The 9,675-nt window shown below is 34.1% G+C and overlaps 1 pseudogene; it reads left to right on the top strand.

The window, feature by feature from the left end:
- The first annotated feature begins 6,304 nt into the window (after nt 1–6,304).
- On the top strand, nt 6,305–8,858 carry LOC128168805 (uncharacterized; annotated as a pseudogene).
- Nucleotides 8,859–9,675: the final 817 nt, after the last annotated feature.

The raw sequence follows: 9,675 nt of genomic DNA, 5'->3' as shown, positions 1-9,675 counted from the left end.
AAGAAATGTTAAATACAATTTACATTGAACACTTCCGTTTGGCCGTTTCCTGTCCCGAGACAAAAAACCTGATTTCGACGAGATCTCAAAAACGGTAAATACTTGAACAACCAAACTTTGTGGGAAGATAGACCAATGTATGTGCATGTGTTAACACTATTTTGTTTAATCCGGCGTAACTTCCGGTCGTCACAGGAAGTACACCCAATTTTGATTTTTTAGAAATATTTTGGTGTTTTAGCATTGAAGTAACATTTTAGCTATAGAAATACAAAATGGTCATCTACACATGTTAAAAAATAGTTCTACTTCCGGTGAGACATCTCAAATATCTCAGGTACCCTTTTTTTAAAAACAAAGTATGAATAAGATCTCAGAAACTAGGTTAGATCAAGACACAAAACTTCTATAGATAATGGACATTGATTTAATTTGTGTATTACGGGTTTCATTTGGTCCTACGTCACTTCCGGTTATTACTAGAAACGTTCAAGCAATAAAACTTTTTTTTTTTTTAACTTTTTTTAAACATTTTACTCAATGTGATGAACGGTAACGTACCGTATGTAAATGTACTAATATTTATACTTTCCATTTTTTAAATCACTTTCGTTTGTTCGTTTCCGGTCCCGAGACAAAAGCTTTTTTTCAACGAGATATCATAACTAACAAAAACTTGAACATCCAAACTTTGAGGAAAGACAAAATGTACATAGTACAGCCATTTTCTGTTTACAAGATAAATGGATTTTTTGTGCAGATTAATTCATGAGGAACGGAAGACCTTTTTGTTGCTATTGCAACAAGTGTCTAGTTATAATTATTTTTTTCCCTTTTTTTGTCCACAAGATTTCTCAGAGATGGCTGGATAGATTTATGTGAAATTTTCAAAAATGAAAGAGAATGACAATATCTCGATGAGATTTTTTCATTTTGTCAAAAATCATTTCCGGTCGTCCGTTTCCTGTCCCGCGTTTAAAAAGCTTGTATCAACGAGATCTCAGAAACGGTAAAGACATGAACATCCAAACTTTATGGGATGATAGACCCATAGCTGTAAATGTGTTTAAACTATTTTGTTTTGTTCGTCGTAACTTCCGGTCGTTACCGGAAGCACTTCAAAAATAACTACTTTTTCGCATAAAATTCCTTTTCCATAAAATAAATATATAAGTATAAATCTATGCATAAGTTATCTATCCGATGTTAACTCAACAAAAAAAATCTACTTCCGGTGCAATATCTCAAATATCTCAGGTAGCTTCTTTGAAACACATTTTGTACAAACGAGATCTCAGAAAATATAAGTGATCAAAGCACAAAACTTTCATGGATGATAGACATTTGATTGAAGATGTGTTTAACCGGTTTTGTTTTGTCTTCCGTCACTTCCGGTCCACACAGGAAGAGTTCACACAAATAAAGTTATTTATCAGTTTAACTGTTTTCCTTTGATATTTGTAGTGAAGTCGATGAAAAATTAAGTTGAAAAGGCAAGTACAAAAAAATCATAATTACAATTTACATTGAGCACTTCCGTTTGTCCGTTTCCTGTCCCGCGTTGAAAAAGCTTGTATCAACGAGATCTCAGAAACGGTAAAGACTTGAATATCAAAACTTTGTGGGATGATAGACCTATAGCTGTAGATGTTTTTACACTATTTTGTTTTGTTCGTCGTAACTTCCGGTCGTCACCGGAAACACTTCAAAAATAACTACTTTTTTGCATAAAATTTCTTTTCCATAAAATAAATATATAAGTATAAATCTATGCATAGGTTGTCTATGCGATGTTAACTCATTAAAAAAATTCTACTTCCGGTGAGATATCTCAAATATCTCAGGTAGCTTTTTTGAAACACATTTTGTACAAACGAGATCTCAGAAACTATAAGTGATCAAAGCACAAAACTTTCATGGATGTTAGACATACGATTGAAGATGTGTTTAACCGGTTTCGTTTTGTCTTCTGTCACTTCCGGTCCACACAGGAAGAGTTCAAACAAATAAAGTTGTTTATCAGTTTAACTGTTTTCCTTTGATATTTGTAGTGAAGTCGATGAAAAATTAAGTTGAAAAGGCAAGTACAAAAAAAATGTTAATTACAATTTACATTGAGCACTTCCGTTTGTCCGTTTCCTGTCCCGAGACAAAAAACCTTGATTCCTGGAGATCTCAAAAACGGTAACGACTTGAACAATCAAACTTTGTGGGATGATAGACCTATGTATTTACATGTTTTTACACTATTTTGTTTTGTTCGGCGTAACTTCCGGTCGTCACCGGAAGCACTTCAAAAAATGTTTTATTCATTTTACATAAAATGAAAATATCAGTAAACAATCTTATATATGTCATCTATATAATGTTAATTTGGCAAATAAATTTTACTTCCGGTGAGATATCTCAAATATCTCTATGTAGCTTTCCTTTAAGCAAATCTACGAGACATTCCAGCTTTTGTTTTTAATAATCACTTTCGTTCGTCCGTTTCGGTCCCGAGACAAAAATATAGTTTCAAAGAGATCTTAGATTTGGCAGAGACGTATACAACAAAACTTTGAGGAAAGATTGACATATGATTGTACAAATGGTTAACATTTTTGTTTAGTTCGGCGTTACTTCCGGTCGTCACAGAAAGTACTTCAAAAATTGATTTCTTTTTCATTCTCGTTGTTTAACATGTAAGTAACGTCTGGATATATCATTCACAATGATTATCATATCCACTTTTTTTCTATGTGAGAGAAGCAATGTCTTACAGTTTAATTGATACATGTATATCAAAACGGAAGACCTTTTTGTTGCTTTTGCAACAAGAGTCTAGTTTATTATTATTATTTATTTCCCCTTCTTTTGTCCACAAGATTTCTCAGAGATGGCTGGATAGATTTTCTTGAAATTTTTAGGACTAATAGATAGTATTAATATCTCGATGAGATTTTTTCATTTTGTCAAAAATCATTTCCGGTCATCCGTTTCCTGTCCCGCGTTGAAAAAGCTTGTACATTCGAGATCTCAAAAACGGTAGGGACTTAAACATCCAAACTTTGTGGGATGATATACCTTTAGTTGTAGATGTGTTTAAACTATTTTGTTTTGTTCGTCGTAACTTCCGGTCGTCACCGGAAGTACTTCAAAATTAACATTTTTTACGCATTAAATTCCTTTTCAATAGAATAAATATTTAAGCATAAATCTACACAAAAGTAATCTTTGCGATGTTATATCAGCAACAAAATTCCACTTCCGGTGAGATATCTCAAATATCTCAGGTTGCTTTTTGAAACACATTTTGTACAAACGAGATGTCAGTGACTGTAAGAGATCAAAGCACAATACTTTTATGGATGATAGACATTTGATTGAGGATGTGTTTATCTGGTTTCATTTTGTCTTCCGTCACTTCCGGTCCACACAGGAAGAGTTCAAACAAATCAAGCTGTTTATCAGTTTAACTTTTTGTCTTTGATATCTGTAGTGTGCTCGGTGAACAATAAAATGCAAAGGGCAAGTATGCAAAAAATAACTTATATAATTTACATTAAGCACTTCCGTTTGTCCGTTTCCTGTTCCGAGACAAAAAACATTATTTCGATGAGATCTCAAAAACAATGACGACTTGAACAATAAAACTTTCTGGGATGATAGATCTATGTATGTTCATGTGTTTACACTATTCTGTTTTGTTCGGCGTAACTTCCGGTCGTCACCGGAAGCTCTTCAAAAATAACTATTTTTTCGCATTAAATTCGTTTGCAATTGAATAGATATATAAGTATAAATCTATACAAACGTTATCAATGTAATGTTATATCAACAAAAATTCTACTTCCGTGGAAATATCTCAAATATCTCAGGTAGCTTTTTGAAACACATTTTGTACAAACGAGTTCTCAGAAACTATAAGTGATCAAAGCGCAAAACGTTCATGGATGATAGACACTTTATTGAGGATATGTTTAACCGGTTTCATTTTGTCTTCCGTCACTTCCGGTCCACACAAGAGGAGTTCAAACAAATCGAACTTTTTATCAGTTTAACCGTTTTTTCTTTGATATTTGTAGAGAGCTCGATGAACAATAATCTACAAAAGACAAGTACACAATAAATATTTAATACAATTTACATTGAACACCTCCGTTTGTCCGTTTTCTGTCCCGAGACAAAAAACCCTATTTCGACGAGATCTCATAAACGATGTCGACTTGAACAATCAAACTTTGTGGGATGATAGACCTATATATGTACATTCTATTAAACTATTTTGTTTTGTTCGGCGTAACTTCCGGTTGTTACCGGAAGCACAACAAATTATATGGTTTTTTTTTATTTAATTCATTTACATGGAATGAATATATCAGTATACAATCTTAGATGTGTCATCTTTATAAGGTTAAATTTTCAAATAACTGTTCCTTCCGGTGAGATATCTCAAATATCTCTATGTAGCTTTCCCTTTTACAAAGAACTCGGTCCACAATATGGCTCATTTGGCCTAGTAAATTTGAAAAAATTACACAAAGATTTAGAACATTTCTAAGGGAATATTTTCCATCTATATCAGAGTCCAAATCAAAATATACACTAGTTTCCTTTCACCGGATGTTTGTAAATGAACAATAATTGCCCAAACCCTACCCGGTTCACCATTTTCCGGGAAAATCTTGAAGTTTTACTCAATTCAGTCTTACAATTCACCAAGTGCGCATTCATTACGGCTCAATTTTATTACAGAAAATAAAGATAGAACATCAATTGAATGAATTACATTCAAAATATCAAGCCGTAAACAATGCGCTCATATCGGAAAAAATAACCAACATTCGCGGCAACATCAAAGTTTTCGTCTGGAAGCTGTCAATATCAAAAGAATAGCGTTATGTAACGAGTACACGAAGAAAGCAAACCTTTCTACTGGATTCATAATAGTTGAAGGTGGGTGGTTTTTTTATTATTATTCTATCGATCAATTGTCACGTCACCCTGTTCTCAATTCGAGCACTAAGGGATTCGTGTCGGTTCTCTTCCTGGCTTATTTACTTTTTTGTTAATATCAGTCCTAGAGTGTTTACATAACAAATAGTTTACTTTTCTGTGCTTCGTACAAGTTCATAACGTCCTTCTACTCTCTTACATTAAAGCCTACACCAATACGCTCTGATATAGCACAGTAGCATTACCCATTATCCGTTTTCAATTCGTCGGTGTGTTATTTAGAGAGTACTCATTCTATCTGTATGCATGAACAATTCATAACCATGGAAAAAAATATATGAACTTTTCATATTGAAAAGAAAGAAAGTTTCTTTCACTTTTTGTTCATGTAAATGACAATAAAACTCATACAAAAGAACGAGGAAAAAAATTCAAATGACTACTTCAGATAAAAAACACATAGAGATAATTGTTGTTTATTAATTTTAATCATACCTTGTTTTCTATGTGATATATATGTTTGTTGTTTATTTTTTTTTTATTTCAATAAAGGGCAATAACTCGAATTGGCCTACAGGTGCGGATCCAAAATTTTCACTATATTAAAAAACGCCAATGAAAATGAATTTCTTTACACTACACTGTACAATTACCTTTATTCAATATTGTGGAAATTAACTTGACAACAGGAAATGTTTATCAATTAAAAATTGAAAATGAACAGCATATCAAAATATCAGCATATTGTGACCCCCCCCCCTCCCAATTTTTTTTTTTTTGCGTATGTGTTATTGTTAAGCTACATAAAATTTGCAAATTAATAATTAAATGATTTGCAGCATATTCTTGCATACATTTTATAGTCTGTCTCAGTTTCCAGCCATTTTTTATGAATTTTAAAGATAATACTGGTACAAATACATGTACTTGACAAATTGAAACAAGGGGAAAATTAAAATTTTGTCATTCACAATTTGATTCTTAACTATTTTTACCTGGAAAAATTAACATGAAAGAAAACGAATTAACAATGGAAAATGTCTAAATCTTTCTCCATTCCGAAGTATTTGGGACACCTTGCACACTTTTTCAACTTACTCATCTGGGTACTCTTCATTTTGTTTACAATGCAAAATCCCCGTAGAGTTTCTTATCTTGGTTGTTTATTAAAACTCTAAACAGAAGAAGGGCATTTAAGAACAAAAAATCTGGACCTTTTCATTTCAGTAAATGGACCGATTGGTAATTTGGTAAAAAGGTACATGTATTATGATTGATTGATAAGCAAAATATTAAGAAAAAAATGGTGGAAGCAGAAACTTAAGACAGAGTATAATACATAACTGTATGTTTTTATATTTTCCCTTAATATTGTATTTTATTAAAATAAATATTTCAGAAATGCCAGGTTCTGGTCAGAAACAATATGGCTGTTTCAACTGTCCTAAAAGAGTAAGACAGAAGGATAGGCACATAATATCGTCTAGAAATTGATCTTTTGTTGCCAAATTAACAGGGAGGACTCCATAAAACAGTGACTTCCTCTGTAACAAATGCAGATGTATGTGCTAGCATCACATCAAAAAGAAAACCAGTATGCCCAGCAGGGTACAGCAGGTTCAAGCACAATCCACTGAAGCCCCTCCATTCAGTCCTCCATCCATTCCTCTCCCATTTCCCAGCACATCTAGAGGACACGCTTCATGCTGCATGTGCAAGCGCCAAAGTCCAAAGCTGGTTGTAGTTCCAGTAGATGTAAGACATCATATCTTCATTACTAAAGAGGTCATCATCCCTGCTGGAGCTCGCTGCTGTCCAAACCACCTGCAACAGAACATAGAAGATCTCAATTCTTTATCTGATTCTACTTTGTTTAATAAGACAGGAATCACAGAACTAGTTAAGTTTTCGCGGAATGAGGTTTTAAAGAAGGAGAGGACGAGATTAGACTTTGATAGCCACGGGAATCTTGCTTCAACAGATTACCAAAGTCTGCTTGGAATTCCAAAAACAGCCTTTGAGGACTTACTGAAGTATGTTGAGGGGAAAGTGAAGGTCACTCCAGTAAGAACAGTGCTGACAACCTTGGCCATATTTTTAATGAAATTAAGAGGAGGGGAGTCAAATCGAATTCTGTCCACTTTATTCAACATATCCAAATCCAGTGTACATAGAGGTGTGAAATCAATACGGACAGCACTGATGAATGGTGGATTTGTAGCCGAAAATCTGGGATTTGGACATGTTACCAGAGAACAGATAATTCAGGAGCACACAAGACCTCTGGCCCAGATGATTCTTGGTGATACAGTTTCCCAGCCAGCAATACTTGTCCTTGATGGTACTTATATATATATATATATATATATATATATACACAAAAGTGGCAATTTCAAGTTTCAACGACAGTCATTCAGTCTTCACAAAGGACGGCCACTGGTGAAGCCAATGATTATTGTATCCACAACAGGTTACTTTGTGTCAGTGCTGGGTCCTTATATTGCTAGAAACAATGATGCTACAATCCTTAACCACATAATGCACAGCAACCTTGAGGACATTCGGAGCTGGGTACAGGAGGAGGACATATTTGTGGTTGATCGCGGATTTAGGGATTCCTTGGACTGTCTGGAGCAGATGGGGATTAATGCCAAAATGCCATCATTCCTGAACAAAGGAGATAAGCAGATGTCGACAGAAAATGCAAACACCAGTCGATTAGTGACAAAGGTATGGAATATAATTAGTATCAATATATCTTTCAATAAAAGATATATTTGTAAAATAAATTAATGCATGTAACCTTCTTATCTAAATAGTACCGTTCATGTTTAAGTAATGAAAGAAAAACCTATTAATTATTATGACTATATGTTCCATGTTCTGTTTCACAGATACGTTGGGTTGTTGAGTCTGCTAACGCTAGGATCAAGCAATGGCGTTACCTAAGACACATCCTACCTTCCAGTCAAATCCCCTACATTGGTGACTTTGTCAGGATTGTATGTGCCATTTGCAATAGGCAAGTTATTACCAAATAATATAATATAAAGATGAATATATAAAAATCTACAGGGTCTTTTATTTATGAAATCAAAACTCAAACTTGCTAGATTTTAAATTTTTTAAAAATATTTTTAAAAATTGAGTATCAATTGTACATGTATATCTGTTATTTTGCTATGAATATGTAATACAGTTATATCAAAATGACAAATAGATAAGGGATTTTTCTTCTTAAAACTTTTAGGCCTTGTATTTTTTAAAATACAGTTTAGGTAAAAAATACAAACATGATATACTCATTACTCACTTCTATTTTACTTTAACTTAGATACCTAAAACCCCTTGCTAGTGGAGACACTGAAGAAGACCAGGCCCTTGGTGCAAAAATGGTTTTTCTTTCCAAGCAGGTGAATACCCTTCAGCACCATGTAGAAGAAAACCATCTAGACAGAAGATCAGTATGCTGGAAGGAGGTTGATGACTTAATGGACTTTCCAAACATGGATGAAGAACAACTTAGAGCCATCACATGCGGTGTATACCAACTGCGTCTATCACCATCCTACACCAAAGAACATATAGAGGGAGACTGCAGCATCCAGGTCCACAGAGAGGAGCCAGGCCTTCTTCGTGTAAAACTTCAGAGTCGTCATGTGTCATCGAGATCCTACCTATTGTGGATACAGTATGGTGAGGGTGAAGTCAAGGCTTGGTACTGCAAGTGCAGGGCTGGTGCTCGTGTTGTGGGTATGTGTTCCCATGTTGCTGCCATCCTTTGGTATCTTGGATATGCTCGCCATCAAAGAGATGAAAAACTGGGAGTGCGAGACTGGGGGGAGTTTGTTGATGATGCCACACTGGTGGATGACTCTGACAGCTCCAGTGAAAGTGATGAAAGTGGACCAGAGGAGTAGATGTGTGACAAGTGTGTCCAGTTTATGATGTACATTTACCTGTACTGTTCTGTTTTTTCATTGTATTCTTGACTTTGAGAAACTAATGTTTTGTTTAATTTATCAATCTGTACTGATGAGAGAGAGAGAGAGAGAGAGAGAGAGAGAATGAGAATGAGAATGAGCATTTATCCATGTATCTTATTGATGTGAGAGAGTGTGTAGAGAGTGAGAGAGAAAAACAGAAAGAGAGAATGAGCATGCATCTTACTGATAAGAGAGAGTGGAGAGAGAGAGAGAGAGAGAGAGAGAGAGAGAGAGAGAGAGAGAGAGAGAGAGAGAGAGAGAGAGAGAGAGAGAGAGAGAGAGAGCATATATATTTTATTGATGAGAGGGAGAGAGTTATCACAACAATTGATATGTAAATGATTCAATGCATTACATGTATTTCTGCAGCAATTTAATGTTTTATTACTCAAATACTTTGTACATATAATTGTAATGTAATAACTGTAATGTGAGGAAAAATGCATGTTAAATAAATACATATCCTGTTACTCCAGACCTGTAATTAATTTTCATAAGCTAATCAACCATGATCTACTGGCATTTAATTTATTCATCTTTCCTAGCAAATATTATTTATATCAATTGAATACACATCATTGTTGTTATTTTTATTTCTGGGTTATGGAAAATATAATGATTAAGAACTCGGCATATGTTTTGTTTTATTTATCAACACCGACTGACTTGATCACGCAATAAGCTCATAAAAATTAACTTACCAGCTATAAGCTTCATAAGAAATAGACAAATTAAATTAAGAAAATATTGA

Source organism: Crassostrea angulata, unplaced genomic scaffold (genome assembly GCF_025612915.1).
Source record: "Crassostrea angulata isolate pt1a10 unplaced genomic scaffold, ASM2561291v2 HiC_scaffold_54, whole genome shotgun sequence".
NCBI lineage: Eukaryota > Metazoa > Mollusca > Bivalvia > Ostreida > Ostreidae > Magallana > Magallana angulata.
The sequence above is the reverse complement of the archived record's forward strand: the minus strand, read 5'-3'. Positions and strand labels throughout refer to the sequence as shown.